This window comes from Rissa tridactyla, chromosome 4 (assembly GCF_028500815.1).
Source record: "Rissa tridactyla isolate bRisTri1 chromosome 4, bRisTri1.patW.cur.20221130, whole genome shotgun sequence".
NCBI classification, from domain to species: Eukaryota; Metazoa; Chordata; class Aves; order Charadriiformes; family Laridae; genus Rissa; species Rissa tridactyla.
Window position 1 is genome coordinate 6,767,346 of NC_071469.1, and position 19,306 is coordinate 6,786,651.

Below are 19,306 nucleotides of genomic sequence, written 5' to 3' on the forward strand. Positions count from 1 at the left end.
CTCTGCTAGAGATTTGAAAGTTCTTCCTTAATAAACCAGTTTTTATTATAACAATAGAACACGTGAAAGGACTTAGCCTTCTCTTATGTCTCAAAACAGGCTTATTTCAGAATATCTCACTATTTAGTGGGGTTTGAACCTATGATTTCAAATGCTCAGGAAGTTCTTAGGCAGAATCAAATTTATTCAGACACATGATTGAGATGTGAGAAGTTTCTTAGTTCTGCCTTCAAGTCAAAAAGTCACAATGGCTGTTAAGGTCTTTTTATCTAACTCAAACCAGAAACCAAATAGCATTGTATCCAGGAGTTATCAGCCTTCTTAAATACCTGACTCTGGGAATGGGGCTTTATTGGTTCCTTCTTTGTTGGCCTCTGAGGCTCCAGAGCTTCCTACCTGTAATAACCAGGGAAATTGGATTCTGCCTCTCTGGGAAAATCAGCAGCATGCTCCGACTCTGGCTTTGCTTTTTTTTCTCTGGCTGTTGAAGCAGGGTGTTATAAGTATCTTCTAAAAATGTCTGGGCAAGATGATTTCCTGTCAGCATGCTTGAATCACATTTGGTCTCTTAACTGTACGTGCAAATTTGGATTCTGAGGGAAACAGATCACTGTCACAGAACTCTTTTCTAAAAAGCCAATAAAACTTTAAAGTGTTGTTGCCTTTTTCCCAGGGGTAAAACTATTTGGCAAACGCAACATGAATCCACTAATGCCTTTGGCTGCTTTCAAAATGTCTTTTTACCTTCAATGAATAAAATAGTTTGCCAAATGTTTATCCCTGTTGTACTTCTGATATTTTATTTAATTTTAAGAATATTCATACAGTGCTAGAGCAAAAATGGAGTAGGCACAATCTGATTTTTTTTTTTCAGTAGCAGCAGGAAAATAAAGGAGGGGATGAGAGGGGTAACAGAGCTTATAGGAAAGTGTTTAGGGTAAGTGGAAATGACCTGAACACATGGTTTTCATATGTCAACTTAGTGTTACAGATATATATATCTTGACTTGTTTTCTCCTGAATATATACTGACATTACTTCTGGTTTACTTTTGGCCCCAACACCTGCAGGTCAGACATGGCAAGGAGTTTGCATCATCGTTGGTTCTTTATAAGATTTCAGACCAAATTATGAGTGAATGTTGATCAGGAACTTGGTGCCACTCAGGTGAGGAGGAAGAGTCAGCCAACAAATATTTTGTGTCAAATAAGCTTGTAGGAAAATGGTGAAACAAGCAAGAGGAGTAGAGCCTCTGTAAGATCAGGTCTGTAGGAGTTTCAAAAAGTAATATTCAAGCTATGCAACTTTCTCCTCTGTGATTTTATCTCTGCCTGCTTAATGATACACAAGAGGGAAGTAGATAATGAAGTGTTGAAGATTTCGTGAAAGAATAGCTCCCTAGCTTCATTTTTGTAACTTATTGTAGGACGTTGTGTGCTAATTTTTTTTTTTAAATGGCTATCACAAGATTATTTTTTCTGGATGCTACTGGATGTCAGAGAAAGCCGACTGCAGTCCCAGTTTCTCACTAGAACCTGTGTCTAAAACTTCTTGACTCAAAATAAAATCTCATTCCTCTGTGCAAAACAGGTGTAAAGATCAATCTGTTATGCTTCAGGAAAGAGTTGCAGGTCCAGGAATAGTCTGAAATGAAGAAATAAAGCACCAATGCTCTTTTTTTTTTTTTAAACAAATGGCATGTTAACATCCATCTACTGAGTGGATGGTGAGAGCTGCAGCACAGAATGCATGGTCAGACCTGGTGGTCTCCACAAGTTCTGTCTGACTACACCATACATAGTTGTCTTACCTGCCTTCCTGGCTCAAGTAAAATGCCCTCTAAAGGAATTTTAAAAAACCCAACCAAACAAACAAACAAAACTCCAAAACCTCCCTCCAATACTGTAAGAAAACTATTAAGAAACTCCAAGCACATATTAGCTATGGATCAGTGGGATGACACTTTGCTTGTAAAGAAAATCAAAAGCTCATTCCAAAAAATGCTGGTGGAAATGTGAAATCAGTGTAAGACTAATTCTGAAATCACTTAAATCAGCAGAAGCAACGCCTTTTTACTCTAGAAGGAAGATTGAGTCTTAAGCAATTTTGTTAAAAAAAAAATAAAAATTTAAGCCTATGTTACATAATTTTATTGTGAAATTCATCTTTTGTTCTCTAATAAAATAGAGGTAATAGTTTGTATATGGGCCTTCAGATGTTATTCCCCATTATCTGTCCAGTCCTTACTCAAGCAAAATTAGTATTCTGAGTTTGCTGCAGTAAATTGAAGTTTTAAGGGGAAGATTTTCAACAGGCTTCTGAGAATATTGGATAGGTGTTTAAAGAGCAGAAATGATTTAAGATTTGGGCTGTAATAGCATGTCCTAGTTTCTTCAGTGCATAAAAAAGTCAAGGCACAAATGCATTGTTGATTGCACGTTGACTGTTGTAATAAGTGCAGAAATTGAGTAATGCACAAGTGAATGCTCGCCTACAGAGGTAACACTAAAACTAACTATAAAATCACTTTCAATATTGGTTTTATATAATGGAAGTTTTAAGTTGTTGGTGGGTTGTAAAGTCTTAAACGTTTTAGAGAGAAACAGTTCAACAAACTTTATTGAAGCGTACTGCTTAATGTTTTATTTTTCTTTTTTGATAATGGAGAAGGAAAAAAGGAAAGATGTTTTCTCTTATGCTGCTGTAGCTAAGTACTGTATGTCAGAGGAGAAAGGTACGGGCCGAGATGCTGAACCTGAAGGTTACACTACTAAGGAAATGTAGGAAAACTGAAAGCATTGTTCCCAGAGTCTGTGCAAAGGGCAAAATCCAGAGAATCCTGACTTTCAGCAAGCTTCTGAAGAATGAAACTGCTGCATTCATATCAGGCTTTTATTGCTATTGCTAATACCTGGCCTTTTCATTTTTTAAACAGTTTCAAGGAGGGTTAATCTGACAGAAAAATACAAAGATATCCTAAATAATGAGATGATATCTTAAACTGGCTGTAAATGAGTGCATGATGGGACAAGAACTTATAACTGCTGCCAGTACCAATTTTACCCCAATATTTTCATTCAAATGAAGACTGATATTGCCTGCTACAATACTCTCCCTGCTCTCCCTTCAACTCCTAAATGCTTAAGGTTTTCCACACTTTTCCTTATGCCTTTGAACGTTTTTCTTCTTGATCTTGTTAACTGTTACTTGCAAGACTCGCTTTTCTCCCACTGGCACCTGCAAACAATTGCATTGAATTAAAATCTCTGTGCTGTCATCTAGAGCTTCATTTGTTGTACGGATATTCTATAGAACTCAGCATCCAATATTTGAACCCGATTTTCAAAACTGCTCCTGCTCCCATCAGGGCACCTGAACTCCTCACTGAGACTTTCATCTGGCAATCGCAGCCTAGTGACAGCTGTTGCACATCTTACATTTGTGACAATTTGCTCCTTAATTTATTTTAAGATGGAATAAAATGAGAAAAAAATGCTCGTAACTGACATGTTACTTTTGCATTTTTGGGGGGATTTTAATGCTCAGAAATCTCATCAAAGCTGTAGTTTGGTTGCTGCAATTCTGTCTTGACAGTTTTTTCTGCTCATCTGTTACACACCATACCTGGAAAAGCAGTCAAATGTTGCTGTCGTGATAGAACGAATATCATTTGTCCTTGTGAATCCATATTCATTTCCTTGTTTTGTGGGGGTTTTTTTCTGAAGAAATTCTTAGTTTTAATATCTGGCATAGCTTTACGGAAAAACAATCAGAGTCTTGCACCTGAAAGCAGTTTTCTGAATTCAGTACTGGTTAGGAACAGAGCAGGAAGATGAATTTGCAGTGTGACTGTTTGTATATTTCGTTGTATGTTTTCTTCCAGAGGTGCCTGGTTTAGGGCAGATTAAAATGAATTTACTGCAAAAACAAAGCCATTGCTTTGTGTAGATGTTAGTTTACTACTTTTTTTTTTATTCTTGTGAGGAAGGAATTAATTCTGCAAGTCAAAAAATGTTTTTCCATTTGTAAAGAAATTAAACTGTAGAGGCTCTGTCTTATGAAGAATTAGAAGTACTGTAGCAAATACACACACTCACGAACATTATGAACTCCATCTCATGCGAAACTCATTAGAGCTAATAAAGCATACACGAGTACTTGTAAAGCAAAGCAGAACGACGTTGCCGTTTCCATAAGCCAGAAATCTTCTCTGGTTACAACCCAGAATTCCTTTTTAAAAGCAGAGTGCGCCTGGGCAAGGTGTTTGCGGTGAAGTGTATGAAAAGCCACCAGGATGAACTAATGTGCCAAAAGAAAGCAAATTTAATTCCTCATTCAATGCCAACATTTTGAACAACGCAAATCTTGCTCTCAGGCTCGTCAGTGCTTCTTGGCTCATTTTAGTTCTTTATGAGATAATTATATGCAGCTTTGAGTATGTAAAGCAACAAATTGCTCCCGTGGCTCCAATAACTTTGTTTTGTTGCAGTTTAGCAGTCCCATGCATAGACTGCTTGTTATCCAAGATGGTATGGGGTTTTTTGTATCACGTATTTTTACCAGGCCGTAAAAAGTTTGTGCAATTATTCACAAATCCCTAGCTTATTTACTCAATTTGCGAATAGTTGACAGTTTTGTGTCTGGCTGGATCACCATGGCATGGCTGAAGTGGGGACACAAAGGGAATTAAACAGATTTTACCCAGAGAGGTTGTGCTGGGAGGAGGGCGCAGGAGCCTGCTGCAGACCCTCTCCCAGCTGATGGATGGGGACAGGGATAATGCGCGGGATGTGAGGCTTGGGCAGCACCAGCACCCTACACCCTAGCCCAAGACTAAGCCCATTCCAATGCACCGCCATAAACTCTTGTGATAGAAAAGGCATAGCTGCCTGGTTATGTGAAACAACTTGATGAGGTTTGCCCTCCCTCTAGGCAAGGATGTAAAAAGAGGAAAAATCTTGTAACCCTTATCCAGCTCGTTCGGAGTTTGACACCCAGTCACCCCATCCAAAAAAACTTATCGAAAGAAGACATAGGTATATAACTTCATCAGCATATTCAACACTAGACCATTGAATTGGGTCCAGAGGATTGAATCTGAGACATTTAAGTGTTTTCATGTATTGAATCTAGAGTAAGAAGTCTAAATCAGGGTTCCCGAGATTTTTTTGATTGTTGGTTGTCATTATTTTCTAAAATAGGAGAAATACTATAAGTTTTGAGGCAGCAGAGAAGGTTAAAGGCACCTGAAAGATTGGTATTTCGATTCTTATATATGTCTGTCTTCCAAGAGACCTACCTTTGACATGGGCCTACCCTTCTAAGGATTTAGATGTCCCCCAAGACATGATTGTGTGACCATCTTGGGAGAGACAAGCACGTCACCAGGTGATGACTATTATAATGAAAGTCATGGTGATTTCTTGATGAATCAATCATTTTCATAATTTGAAAAATGTGATATAGGCTAAGTAGTTTAAAAGATAATGTGTCTACCGGAACTATGAAACAGCATTTTCTTGTCTTAGTGAGTTTACTTAGAATTGTGCTCCCGATTCTCCCAGTGGAATCTGTTGTCAAATCTCATGAGAAGATTTTTAGGACTTGGAGTATTAATGTTAAATATAATTAAGAGCTATCACTTTGATAATTACTCTGTAAAAAGTGGGTATCTGCGTTCTTGCTGAAACTACTGTTTTTTTCTAGTAAGAATCGAGTGTTCAGTTTGTCTTGGAGCACACTGGTATTATCTTTGCATGGGACTCTCAAGCCCTACTCCACAAAAAAGTAAATATTTTGTGTGGGAAATCCGTCCCTAAGAGGATCATAAGAGCTTTAATACGCTGAATTAAGACTGATAAATAGCGCTTCCAAAAAAAATTCTCCACTTTCAGAAAATATTCAAGGAGTGTTTTCACAAAATAGTCTTTGTGGTGAAAAAATTTTGAGCATCATTTGATATTCATTTTTTCTGTCAAAACAGTTTTAATCATACCTCTTTGTCTCCTGGTACATCCATAACATCTGCCGTTGGTGTGTAAAAGGAAGCCTTTAGATGCCATGGTGATGAGCGCAATACAAAATGACTGACAGGCTCTCTTAAAGCAAAGGTGGGCTGGTGCGTTGTTCTGAGCTAACAAAACCTCCAGAAATACTTGTAAAAGTATCAGATTATTTTCATTGAATGTCTGATGAAGGAAAAAAAAATACCACAATTGCATTTCAAAGTAAAATTACTTGCTAATAGAATAACTGTGAATAAGATTTCATGACGCGCACGATGATGATAATGACAAAGGGATCAGAAGACGGAGGTTATGAAAAAGCAAAGTCAGGGTAAGAGAGGCAAGAGTGAGAACCTTGTTAGAAGTCTTGACTGAATATTTGTGACAGCAGGTAAGATGAGACACAACTGAAGTATGTCAGAGTGGAGACCAAAGTAGCAGCAAGCCTGCTCAAATGAAGATATTATCATGCTGGGTTGTTTAATGTTACTCGAAGAGGTGTTGTGAGGGACAATATTCCTTGAATATTACTTATGATGGATGTCAAACTCTTTCAATGGAGCGATTGCATTGTGTAAGAAGTATCTGTGGTCTGAGGTAATTATGCTGAGGTTGATACTACTGAGAAAAATAGAATACGCTAAAGTTTGTAAATTGGTGTGTGGAATGAGCAAGGTGTGAAATCTAGGCATAACAGTACACTAAATGGACTCTCTTGGTAAACTTCAAACAAGTACAAACTAAAGAATGTGCGATGTAAACTAAAAGACATCTTCTGCAAATTTCTGTGTTTATATCGTACCAGAAAATGATGCAGGCAAAATGAAATTGTTCAGATGGAAAAATCTTCCCATCTGTAGAGAGATGGAAGTTGGTTTCAGCTTCCTTTCCAAGAAATATCTTCACCTGAGTATGCTTTGAGTTATAGATATCAAAGTGAACTGAAACAACTTGAGACATTCACTTATCACTCTTGCTTAACTTTCTAAAACTGTAACCAAGAGCATCTTCAATTCCCTCCCGTCTACTTCCCAGTCAAAACGTGGCAGCTTGTTTCAACAATGCCACCATTGTGGGGGGCCAGAAATCAGACATTCCTCAGGATTTGATTCATTTTTTAGGTTTCTAATTCGGCGTTATATGATCCAAGTGCCTTCATTTAAATCACTCTTCAGGAAAGATAAGGTTTTAATGAAACTCAGATTTATACCGTGACAATTAACTGCAGAGGAAGTTTGCAGAATCTCCTGATCCTTAGCATGTAGCACATGCTGGTAGCAATGGATTGACTCTCTCAAGCCTTGAAGGAAATAAAAGATTTAACAGGAAGGGGAACAGAATGCAATCATATACTTAGACTTCACTGCAACTGGTGTTGCTCAAATAAGGAAAAAAGTGAGAGGGATTTCCTACCTTTTCTTATTAGTTTGCACAACGTACAAATAATTTTGATTATTAAAAACCCATGTCTCAGTCCTCGGTGTTTCTTATTGTTGAACTTTAAGAGTCAGAATAATGGATATATTCAGTTGTGTCCAGAATTCAGAGCAAGTTAAACTACCAAAGCAATGTAAGGAATTTGAAAAATCTAATATTTATGTCTATCTTTTCTGCTGCCCTTGTAGAAAGAGTGTAGTATGTGCATGTATGCATTCATTCTGTCTCTTTTGGTATATACCTTTCTTCAGTATATACCTCTTCAGGTATATACCTTCAAAACAAAATTAAATCTTAAAAAAAAGTAATGTAATTATTAATGAGGAAATAATAATAGGGGTTTTGTATGTGTCATGGTTTTGGCTCAAACCAGGACAGTATGCTATGACCCAAGTAACCTAAGGATTAGTTTAGAAAAAAATGCACCCACCAAATACTAGAGGCAACCTTCTGGGCCCATAATCAATGTGTTAACACAGTGATCAGTAGTAATAAATGTTAATGGCCGCATAGCCAATAACTCCTACTATTTTTGATACAAATAGTCATTGTTCATTAGGATGGGCCAGGATGATTTGGATGAATCAGGATGTTTTGGGGTTGGTTTTTTTTTCTGCACTGGTATTAGAAACACCACGCTTAAAATTTTAGCATAAAATCATGGCTGATTTATAGATTCAGATGAGTCAGAAGCGGCAAGCTATTAGAAATATTTTTGAAGTATTAACTATTTTTAAATTCAAATTTATAAAAATGGAGTTGTAATGCCCTCTGTTAACTATGTGAAACATCTCACGCTTACTGAAAATGGCAAATAATGGTAACAGATATTTGAACACAACTATGCATTTAAAGACTTTACAGATCAGGAATAAGTCAAATCCCTTGCATTCTTTAGTATTTTTTTTTTCCTTTCAGAGGGAAATCATCCCTGTCATTCTTCACATGTTCAAAATTTATGAAGTTCTGGAAACCGTACCAAAATTGAATGTATTGATATAGATAAGAAAGTAAAGCCTGAAAAATGCAGATACTTTATAAATTATTAACTTAGAGTTCTTTCACTAAAAGCCAGACTTCTACCTTATTGTGAAAAACAAACAAAAAAACCCAAAACTAAAAAAAAACCAAACCCCAATCCACCACCACCCTCCCTAAATCAACAACCCCCCACAACTTTTTTATTTGTTGATATTGACTTTTCTTGGGTGGGTGAAAGGGGCAAGACAACAGTACAAGATCCTTTCTTTTTGTTATTCATTAAGGAAAGGAAAACAGATTGAAGGTTAACTCTTGCATTGTGGCATCTGTATGAACTTCAGTGGATTGAACAAATGGGATTTTGCTAACTTGATACTAGAAAAAGTAAGGCAAAACTTTCATTAAATATAGTTGGGGTAGATCTACCCATGTATCTGCTTTTGCTTTCAATTTTTTCTTATGTATTTGTCCCTCTTGATCCAACATTGTGATATTCCTCATATTAAACCCAGCTCTGGAAAAGATAAATCTGTGGCTTTTATAGACTCTGGGGGAAAACAAAAAATTTCTGTCACTCAGTAGAGTGTTTCCCTGTCACCAAGATAGCTCTTGCTATTTAAACAAGCAGTTAAAGTATGGTTCCCAGTTTTCCAGCATGCATCCCTAGTCCTTACCTGTTGTCTAGGGCCACAAAGATGATCAGAGGGCTGGAGTACGTCTCCTGTGAAGACAGGCTGAGAGTTGGGGTTGTTCAGCCTGGAGAAGAGAAGGCTGCGGGGAGCTTTTTACAAGGGAGCGTAGTGATAGAATGAGGAGTAACAGTTTTAAAATGAAAGAGGGGAGATTTAGATTAGACATTAGGAAGAAAATCTTTCCTGTGAAGGGTGGTGAGACACTGACCCAGGTTGCCCGGAGAAGCTGTGGCTGCCCCATCCCTGGAGGTGCCCAAGGCCAGGCTGGATGGGGCTTTGAGCAGCCTGGTCTGGTGGGAGGTGTCCCCATGGCAGGGGAGTTGGAACTACATGATCTTTATGGTCCCTTCCAACTCTAACCATTCTATGATTCTATGGTTCTTCTGCCTTGGAGGAAAGCACTCTTCCTACCGAGAGGAGGAAAGTGGTGGGGGCTTGGTGGCATGAAGCTCTGTCATCCCAAAACCTTACTGGTATCTTCTGTGCTCACTGTGGCAATAAGCTTAAGTGAGTCCACAGATACCCTCAGACTAAAGGCATGTATCACTGCAGTTCTGTGATGACCTGTTATTTCTTAGAAGTGGTTGTTCTGCTGCTCCTTCTGCTCCCCATCACTTAGGAGGATGCTCGTCCAGGGCAGAGGGTTAGAAGAGGGTCCGGACCTCTCAGGGCAGCAGCTACAGGGTGTCCTGGCTATACCACCTACCTGGCCCAGCAGAAGCAGGTAACTTGGTTGTGGCAACTTAATTCTTGAAATCCATGCACAACATAGGTCTGCAGTTACAGCTTGGCAGTATGGGGCATAGTCACCATACTGTGACAGTATCAGGAGATCTTATTAATTCTGTAAGGCTAAAGAACTAGTGTCACAAATCCAAAATAAGAGTCTTCTAATTAATCTGTAGAATTGGACTCAGTACTCTGGCTAGATAACATATAACCTTGTAACTACATTCAAGAGCGGCGGAAGAGAAGGGAGCGGTGACCCACCTCAATGCTGTGTGAAAATCAGAATGCGCTTTGAAGCAAAGAATCATCGCACATGTGGAAACGAACAGAAAGTGGGATTAAACTATAGCCTAGTTTTATGAAAAGGGAAACAGGGACTACCTTGGGGTTTTTTTCACTCCATTCTTATACACCATAAATGCAGTGCTGCAATTCAAGAAAATTTGATGCCATTCCCTATAGGAAATTATTGTTCAAAGTGGAGATAAAGGGGATTAATACAAAGAATAAAGACTTGGTTGGACAGGAAGCCACAACAGATTACACTAAAACCTTGAGAGAAATAATCAGTGATATTCTTCGCTACTTAACGTTGGGAACCAGAATGTTTGTTAGTGACCTGAGAGTAGGAAGTGGGTACGTGCACATGAAATCTGTGGACAAAATACATGTTGGAAATATTGATAGTGCTCAGGAGGAGCTAATTATCTCACATTGTGTGACTTTGTCACCAGACTAATAGGAATTGGAATGAAGCTAATCAAAGGGTAACTTTCAGCTGCTAATGTGATGGAGCTGTGAAAAAACACTAATGTGATTTTAGAGGACATCAAGCAAGGCATTTCTGTTGGAGAGAGGAAAGTGTTAGCGCTGCTGTTTGAGGACATGCAGGATCTGATTTGAAATACTGTCTACGGCCTGGTTAAAATTTTTCAAGATGATTATACGCAAACTGAAACTACTGATGTAAGTGAATGGAACAAATATAAAATCAAAGCAGTTGATATGTTGGGTTAATAAAATGAAGATCGTTTTGCAAGCTAATTAAAAATATGTAATTCTCTCTCCTTATGTTAAGGAAGACCAGTACTGTAAGACTAAATACTTAGAAGTTCATCATATCATTTAAAAGTCTGTCTTCTAAATTTTCAGGGAGTTGAATAGTATTTCAGGTGGGACTGAAGGCAGAGTACAAGCTGTGAGGAGGAGGAGATAGGTAAGTTCATGGAGGAAAAACAACAGAATAGGTGAACTTCTGGAGAAAATTAAATTTGAATATGATTCCCTGATACCTTCAAAAGGTTGTGAGAGGACCAGGCTGTGCTTGCTTGCACTACGTAATTCTATGATTATCATTTCCCCTGTAGGAGTCAAGAAAGGCTTATACTTTGATATGTGATATAATATATGGTTCTTCAACTATTACTTCACCTTGCCTTTCTCTGAAAACTAGGAATTGAATGTCTGCCCAAGGGGACTAGACTTGATGATCTGGGTGGTTCATAACATCGCTGTTTGCTGACACTAACCTGTCAAACTCCACTTTCCCTTGGCTGCAGAAATAAAGATGTAGCTCTGAAACAGAGTTTTCAACGGTAGCGATGATCCTCTTGGGAGGCAACTTAGGTCTCTAAGTTTCAAAACCTGAAACTTAAGTTCCTTAGGCATTGGCTAGGTTTTTGAAGTCTTTCTGTTTCAAGTCTGTGATTGCCTTGGAGGCTGTGATCACTGAATGGGGTTAGCTGGGTTAGCTAAGCATATACCAAACGCCTTGGGTGGTTTTCAATAAATATGACACAATTCATGGCAGTTCGGTTTGTTTTGATTCTTTCCCTCCCAAGCTGTTGAGCTTTGTGTTCCTGAAAGCTTTTTCCTTTCTCATGCAAATGAATAATCCTTCAGCACATAATACCTTTTTTGCTTTATAACCTTCCCTTCCTCTTTGTCTCTGTCATGAAAAATGTTCTGTTCCCTTCACTAACATTGACAATGAGGGTTGACACTGTTTGTAGGTGTCTTTCTGCTTCATGAAATGCTTACCTTTTCCTTCTTAATTTCTCAAGACTTGAATGTCATTAAAATTTATCGTGTATCTCCTTTGCTTAATAAAGATCTCGGGTACACTGGACTTCTAAATCTGTCTGTCTTATTGTTTGATTTGGCTTATACCCAAGGCATAACTTTTCTTCTAAGATTAGATAATTTATCTCCCTTATGAGAGCAAAAAGCATTTTATGATAGGGAGCGATCAAGATGGTGATTTCTTGATAAGAGCACACCCTCAACTGTTGGCTCAATTTTCTTCTGTAATTAATTTTTAATATCCCCTAATATGCTGTTGAATATGAGTGAGAATGGAGGAATCTGGCCTAGTTTTGGTTTTTTGGTGGTTTTTTTTCAGTGTGGGATCTGTGCCTGCGGTCAAAGGGATGCTCAACAAAACTAAAGGGACTATAATACGACGGCAAAGTAAGGGGGTTTTGACCAGACTTCAGAATATCAGTGCATGGTACCAGGGTGATGTTGAAAACATTACTTTAATCACTTTTTACCTTCAAAAGAATCTTGCTATTATTGTAATTCTTGAGGTTAGTGTTTAAAAAAAGAGGTATGTGTGGGGAAGAGGGGGAACAAAGATGATTAAAACTGGCCGTTGTTCCTAAGGCGTGAGGGAAAGATCAAAAGCCTTCACACGAATCTTTCCCTCGCACCTTCACTATGGGGCTCTATCTGCCTGTCCAAGGTGGCTGCTACAGCATCGCTTGATGCTGAGGGAAAGGGAAAGCGGCACCAGGCCCAGGGAAACGCTGGGGCACGTGGGTGCTGCCATCTCTTTTCAAGATGGAACTTGGTTCTCCAGTTGCAGCTCTGCTGTGGGCTCTGCAGGTGCTGCCCAGACCCGTCTCCTGTGCCCGTGTCTGCTCCGGTGATGTCCCCCGGCCCCTGCCTGTGCCCGCTTTGCAGGGGAAGAACCAGTGCTCCCGGGAGGGGGCTGCAGGCAGGCAACACACGTGGAAACACGAGGGTTACAAATGAACCAGTTTTGAAAATAAATTCGCTATAAAACTATCTACTGGAACTCTTGGCTCCAGCACTTCTAAAAAGCATACCTTGACTTCAGGGTTTATTTTATCAGTTATCTAGGACACGTTTAATTCGGAAACAACTCTTGTCCTGCAATGGCTTTTGAAAACAGAAATTCACACAATATTACAAAACACTGAAATTCTTGAGACACTCTCACCTATCCTTTTTAAAAGTTAGTTCAATTATATTATATATTATATTATATATTATCCAACTTGACAGTCCATGAGCTACCTTACCAGGTCTTCTCCTTAAGAGAATTTCAGCAAGATTTAACTCTCATCAAAGTTAACTCTGAAGATTTAAAATCTCGAAACTATTAAAAACGGTGACCCTGAGTTGTTTTCACCTATGCTAAAATTGCCTAGACTTTAACTGCCACTTCCAAAAGAAAAATTACACTGGTCGTGTACACCACAGAGGTGTTTTATTGTTCGTGGGAGGGGAAAAAATTATAAATGTATGTTCATCCAGTAATACTTGTCAGGGCTAAACTTATGACTTAATCATCCATCGTGATTAAGTCTGAAATTATAGAACCCCGTCCGGAAGATTCGTTAGAATCATCATTTTCTCTCGATATGAACCAGCTAATTTTGTGGAGATGTGAAAGCAGATGTTTGCCCTTTTCTTTAGACAAGGCAGGGTATGTCTTAGTGGAATTATTGAATTCCACATTCAGGAAATTAACCAGTCATTCAGTCCTTTCTCTGAAGGAAAACCTGCTGTTGGGGGAACTGTTGTACCACTTCTGTATACTTTAATTTACAGAAGGATATCAACGGCTGAGGCAGCTGGGGTAATGAAGCATGAAAGAAAGGGACAAAAAAGACAGAATTGCTGGCACTGCAATAGCTCTTTCAAAACAAGGGTTACGGGAAAAACAAAGACTAATATGGAATTGCTTTTCCTACGCTTTGGGACTTGTGAGCACATCCCTGAAATGCCAGGCCTGCCTCTGACATTTACTTTTGGCTAGCACTAAGCTCTCCATAGAGGGGCAACTCTGACCAGTGTTGTAAAGAGCCGAGCAACGAAATTGCATGGTTTTTTTCCTCATGTCCTTCACATTGCCCAAAAGGATTCGAACACACGTACTGCGGGCTTTGCTGTTACGAAGAGATAAAGTCACATGGTGTATTTTTTTTAAATGTATATGAAAAAAAAAAAGTAATTGTTTTCTTCTGGGATAAATTGCTCTGTGATCATTCTGATTTCCTTTCTGTTTAGCAACAAGCATATCCTATCATGACGCGAGTCAGACACCTAGTGTCTAGTTCAAATTCACTGAGTCTATAATTCAGACACTAAACACGCTCGCAGTAGTTGCTTGGCACTGAGGAAAATCTAAAAGGTTTTTACATATGAATTTTTAGAGGATTAAGAGTGACTTCTAGTAATCTGATAATAAATACAAATCTGAATCTTGCACGAATACACTGATGTCCAATAAAAGTTACGAGACTGCTAGTGTTTTGAGTAGTATTTCCTGTAATTGTCTGTATGGAATAAGTATTGCATCTTACAAAGTGTGGTACCTTGCTTTTTAGAACCAATAATTGAAGGTTTGAGGATTTTGCTTGATTTCTTGTTGCCTAGAGAGTACTCAGGGTGTTATACTTCTACACATCAAATTCCTTACCAGGTGGTCTTTCTAGAATTTTTTTCACTAATCTAGGCAGCTGTATGTTTTCGCAAATACAGAATCTTGCGTACATAAAAAAAGAATTATAATGAGGAAATGTCTTTCTATTATAAATGAGATTACGGGAATAATATTATTCCTGATGCTCTGCTTTGCTTGTGAGGAGGTCACTTGCTGAATCAAAACGCAGTTCTTGTGTACAATGTCAAAAAATATCAGGTGAAGTTCATATGTCGTTGTATTATGATACTTCTTTTCACGAAAGAAAAAGGCTTTGGGTAAAAAAAAAAAAATCACTTTATTGTATTTCATTGGAGCTTTTTTATACTAGATGAGCTTCTGGTTTTTTGAGATGCATGTATAGGTATCCTAACAAAACGTCTGCTGCCCAGAACTGTTAAAATGATGGACTGCTAGAAAACTTGCAATTTATGAAAACCCTATGGTTTATCCTTGGAGCTCTTGCCAGGTTTGTACATGTGAATAAACATGAATCCAGATGACGGATTTGATCCTTCTATCTTGAAATTTCTATGAAATGCGAACAAGTAGAACTTTTCCATATTTAATCAAGCCTCAGTTTCGTGGCCAGCGTGATTTGAAATGTGTAACCACCAGATTAGTCTCGGTGAGCCTGCTGCTCATCTACATTTCTGTCTGTAAATAACTGAAGTTCTCTAGACTGATGAAATCACTAGAGAGGCTGGGTTGGATTTTAAGTCTGACGCTGGTGTGGGTGAGATTTGAACTATCACAGAGGTCTCTTCAAACTCCAAAGCATTTCACCCTACACGCCAGTATCTTTAATGGTATTTAAATTTCCAAATCTACATTTAAATTTTTTAGCTGAATTTAATAATTATAATAACGCATTGAGTTTAAACTTGGTTTTATTAGAACCTCTGTTGAAGCAGCTCATTACCGTAAAAAAACCCCACTTGTGTAAGTCTCTAAGGACTGAGTCTGTGAAGTGGTGTAGAGGAAATCTGAGAGAAGTAACTAAGATGCATTTTGGTCTTGGACTTTGCCACTGGTTTCCTCGGGGTTGATATTTTCCTGTTTCATTTCTTCGTCTCTAAGTGATTACAGATATATAGATAAAGCTGTTGTAACATGCCATAAAGTTGAAAAAACATCTTGTTAGATGGCTAGGGAATGACCGGAGGAGGAACTGTCTTACTTGGGCAAGACCTTTTGCCTTTAATATTGGTTTTCTAGCCTTTACTTTAGGGTACAAACAACATTTTATTGGTGGAACCAGCACATTGCTTTAGCCATATCAAGACTTTATTGTATGTTACCAACTGCTAATGGACTTTTTGCCTAATAAATTAAAAGTCTTCCAGTGCATTACGAAAACACTCTCTTATCTATGTAAGTAACTGATACCACAGTAAATTCATCTATATATACAAGAAGAGCTGATGATTAGGGGCTTCCTTTGTCATGTTCCTAGGTCTGGAAAATATTTTTTTCAGATAGCTCTGAAGAATAGTTATCAGACAAATATTGCTGGTGTGAAAGAGATTGTTCTGTGCCTACGTTTAGCGTTCCAATGTCAGTAGGTCTTGGATAGTTGTGCCCTCTGGCCCTTCTGAAAAAAAATAATGAATGGAATGTATTTCTTATGAATAAAATAATAATACTGCTTTCTTTTGGAATTCTGTAATGTCAAGTACCTAATATTAAATCTCCCTGTTATTAACAAACTGCTAATCCATTTTGCTGGATGGATTCAGCATATTAAAAAAAAAAAGAAATATAATTTGAAAAGTACAGATGTTACTTGCGGGATAAAATAAATGTCAGTAGCAGACTCCAAAGTCAAAATAGACATTTTAAAGTCTCAGGAATATAAGCTGTGTTTCTTTGCACTGTAATGACAGAGCATGTTATGGATTAATTTTGTATGTGTGCGCATATATATGTGTGTAAAATTTCTATATAGAAAAGTTAGATTGGCTTAAATTATCTTTAGATAAGGTATTCATACAACTAGGAAGGCTAAACATTAAAGACCTTTGGACTGCAGCTCATTAAATCTGCCTCTATTAACAGAATTTCCCCAATTATTTTCCTGTTTCACTTGGTAAAGTTTGGTGACAGTGTGTCCTGTCTGGTTACTTAATTGTTTTGGTTTTTTTTTTTCTTCCCCAGAAAGAATGTTTGTCAATATGTCTTATTTTAGGATAGGACTTCATTGAATCCTGCAAGTGATGTTAAAAAAGGGAACAACTTGCAGTAAATTCTAAAGGGAATTTTAAATTTTTATGGGACAGTTAATTCAAAATTAAAAATTGTTATTTCCTTCCAACAACACTAAATAAAAAAAATGAAGGGTATAAACCTATGTTTTCAAGATTGATTATTCAATATTGCTGGGAAAGCTGCTTGCAAAACATACTCAAGTATGTTAATTTGTCAGCAGAATGTAGCCAAAATTGCCTCACTTTTCTACCAGCTCAAAAATGATAGAGATTATATAGTAAAATAATTAGATTCCAGTTGTGCCTGCATTGATTTAGCCGTCTGAGGTGTTTCAGTGTTGCCTACAGAAGATATATGGCATTTCCTTCCCTATCTCTTTACATAATACGGATAACTGCTTCTGTTGAAATCTAAATGGGTAACTCTTCAACTAATATAAAAGACAGCAACAAAAATGTGCTAAAGTATAAACTTTTTTTGCTACTTAAAACCTATCTTGGTTTATTACAGCATAATGTCTTTATGGTCTCTCTTTTTCTATTAGGTAAGACAGGAATGATTCCTTCCTTGCGTGTAAATCAAATTCCTTCTGTATGCATTGAAGCTGTCTTCAGTACAGGTTTTTACTTCTTGCAGAATAATACCAATGTTTTTGAAATCACAGATGTTCAGATGTGCCTCAGGTTTTGTCTTAGAGACCCACCCAGTGTTTTGCTTTGGAGCAAAGAAATCCTACATTTTTACATGGTAACCAATTATTTAGGTAGCCTTTTGAAGTTGATATATGCTAATTAGACTTGGAGAGTAAATTAAATCAATGTGATGGTTAGATTTCTCTGTGTGAAAGAAGGAAATACCCTTTGACCTGTACTTTTTTGAAACTGTCACAGTTTTACTGAGGAAGAAACGATAAACGCTCTAATTACTATTGGAGCCCTAGTGGATAGTTGGGTGTCCAGGAAAATCCTGATTTATATAGCTAACCTAACTAAGTAGTAGCTGGCTTTGTGTTAACTGCTATGAAGAAACAACTCTGGAAAAACCCTTGCACAACCTTTGCTACACAGGAAATCTTGTCTATTGTGTGAGGGAACCTATTCGCACAACGCTAACAGACTCCATAAAGTCCGGTTCGGTTTACCCTGGGTTCCACAGTTTCTTCGGTAAGTGTGCAGGCCAGCTGTTTCTGTGTCTCCCTTACCTATTTTCATTAGCTTTCTGCCCCCCTTGAAGCTCTTAGCAAGAGCTCTGGGAAGGACGCAATTGGGCAAAGACATTTTGGGTCAGCTCTTCTTTTCTCTTGTGCAGTGAAGGATCCAGAAATTCAATCTGACCCTTGGTGTGGTGGGTCATTATTGCCTGCGTGACAGAAACTGTTGATGAGGATGATAGATACCTAGACTGCGAACAAGGTCTTAACCTTTTTTATACTTCATCTATTCAGATTTTTTTGGTAGGAGTGCAGGAGTTTTCTTCTTCTCTCCTTTTCACAGTTCCAGGTTGTGTCAACAACCACGTCTAGCAATGAGACAGAAATTAATAGAAATTATCAATAAATGCATGTCTTAATGTTTCTCTCACACACCCTGTTTCTTCCTCCCTGAAAACATGCAGCCAGACCAAATTCTTACATGTGAGTGTGCGGAAGCCTCTGCTTTTTCGTCTGTTGACCTTAATCATGGCTGTCCTCGCTGCTAAGGCCTTGCAAATTGCTGTTCAAGTAGAGTTTGTGGGCTGAAAAAGGTAGTCCGTTATGATTAACAGTTATATGAGAGGTGAGAGATCCTACATTTATGTTTACTTCCTCCCTGGTGCTGAAACACGCATTCAAATGAAGGCACCGCACTTCTGAGCAGATGCACGCAACAAAATCTGTATGCTGTTTCCCATATTCTTAATTGTTGGAGCATTTCCAGCTTGTAATGTAAGCAAATAGTACTTGGATCACAGCAGAAGAGAATAAATTTAATTTTGTGTTAGTTTCAGCCCTGTTTTGGGAAGGTGCTATCTCTTGCTCCTTTATTGTTTCCAACATTTGTTTATGTGTAGGTCAAACGGTTATGACAAGAGAGGTTCAGATACCACATCCATTCCCCAACAAGACCACATATTTTAGAGTAGTCACTGGGAATGGACACAACTCTGTCCAAGCAGAGGAGGTCATTAAGCTTGGGTCTTCCATTATGTGAATTCCGAAACACTGGCGTGTTGGACAAAAGGAAAATTACATTAATGCTTCTTACAGTATAAACAGTCACTTCTCGTGTGTCCTGGTTTGGGGTACAGCTGATTCAGTTGTTTACCCTGTGGAAGGGTTACACATGTGGGCAGGTCAGGTGACCCAAACTGGCCAACAGGGTGTTCCATCCCATCTGCCATGCTCAGTACAAAACCTTGATGGGATGAGGTTGGCTCTTTTCCAAGGGCTGCCCTTCTTCAGTGGACTGCCTCTTCAACGGCTCTCTTTCTTCAATGACCGACATCTGAGGAGGACCCCATCAGCTCATCTGCCTTTTGATGCT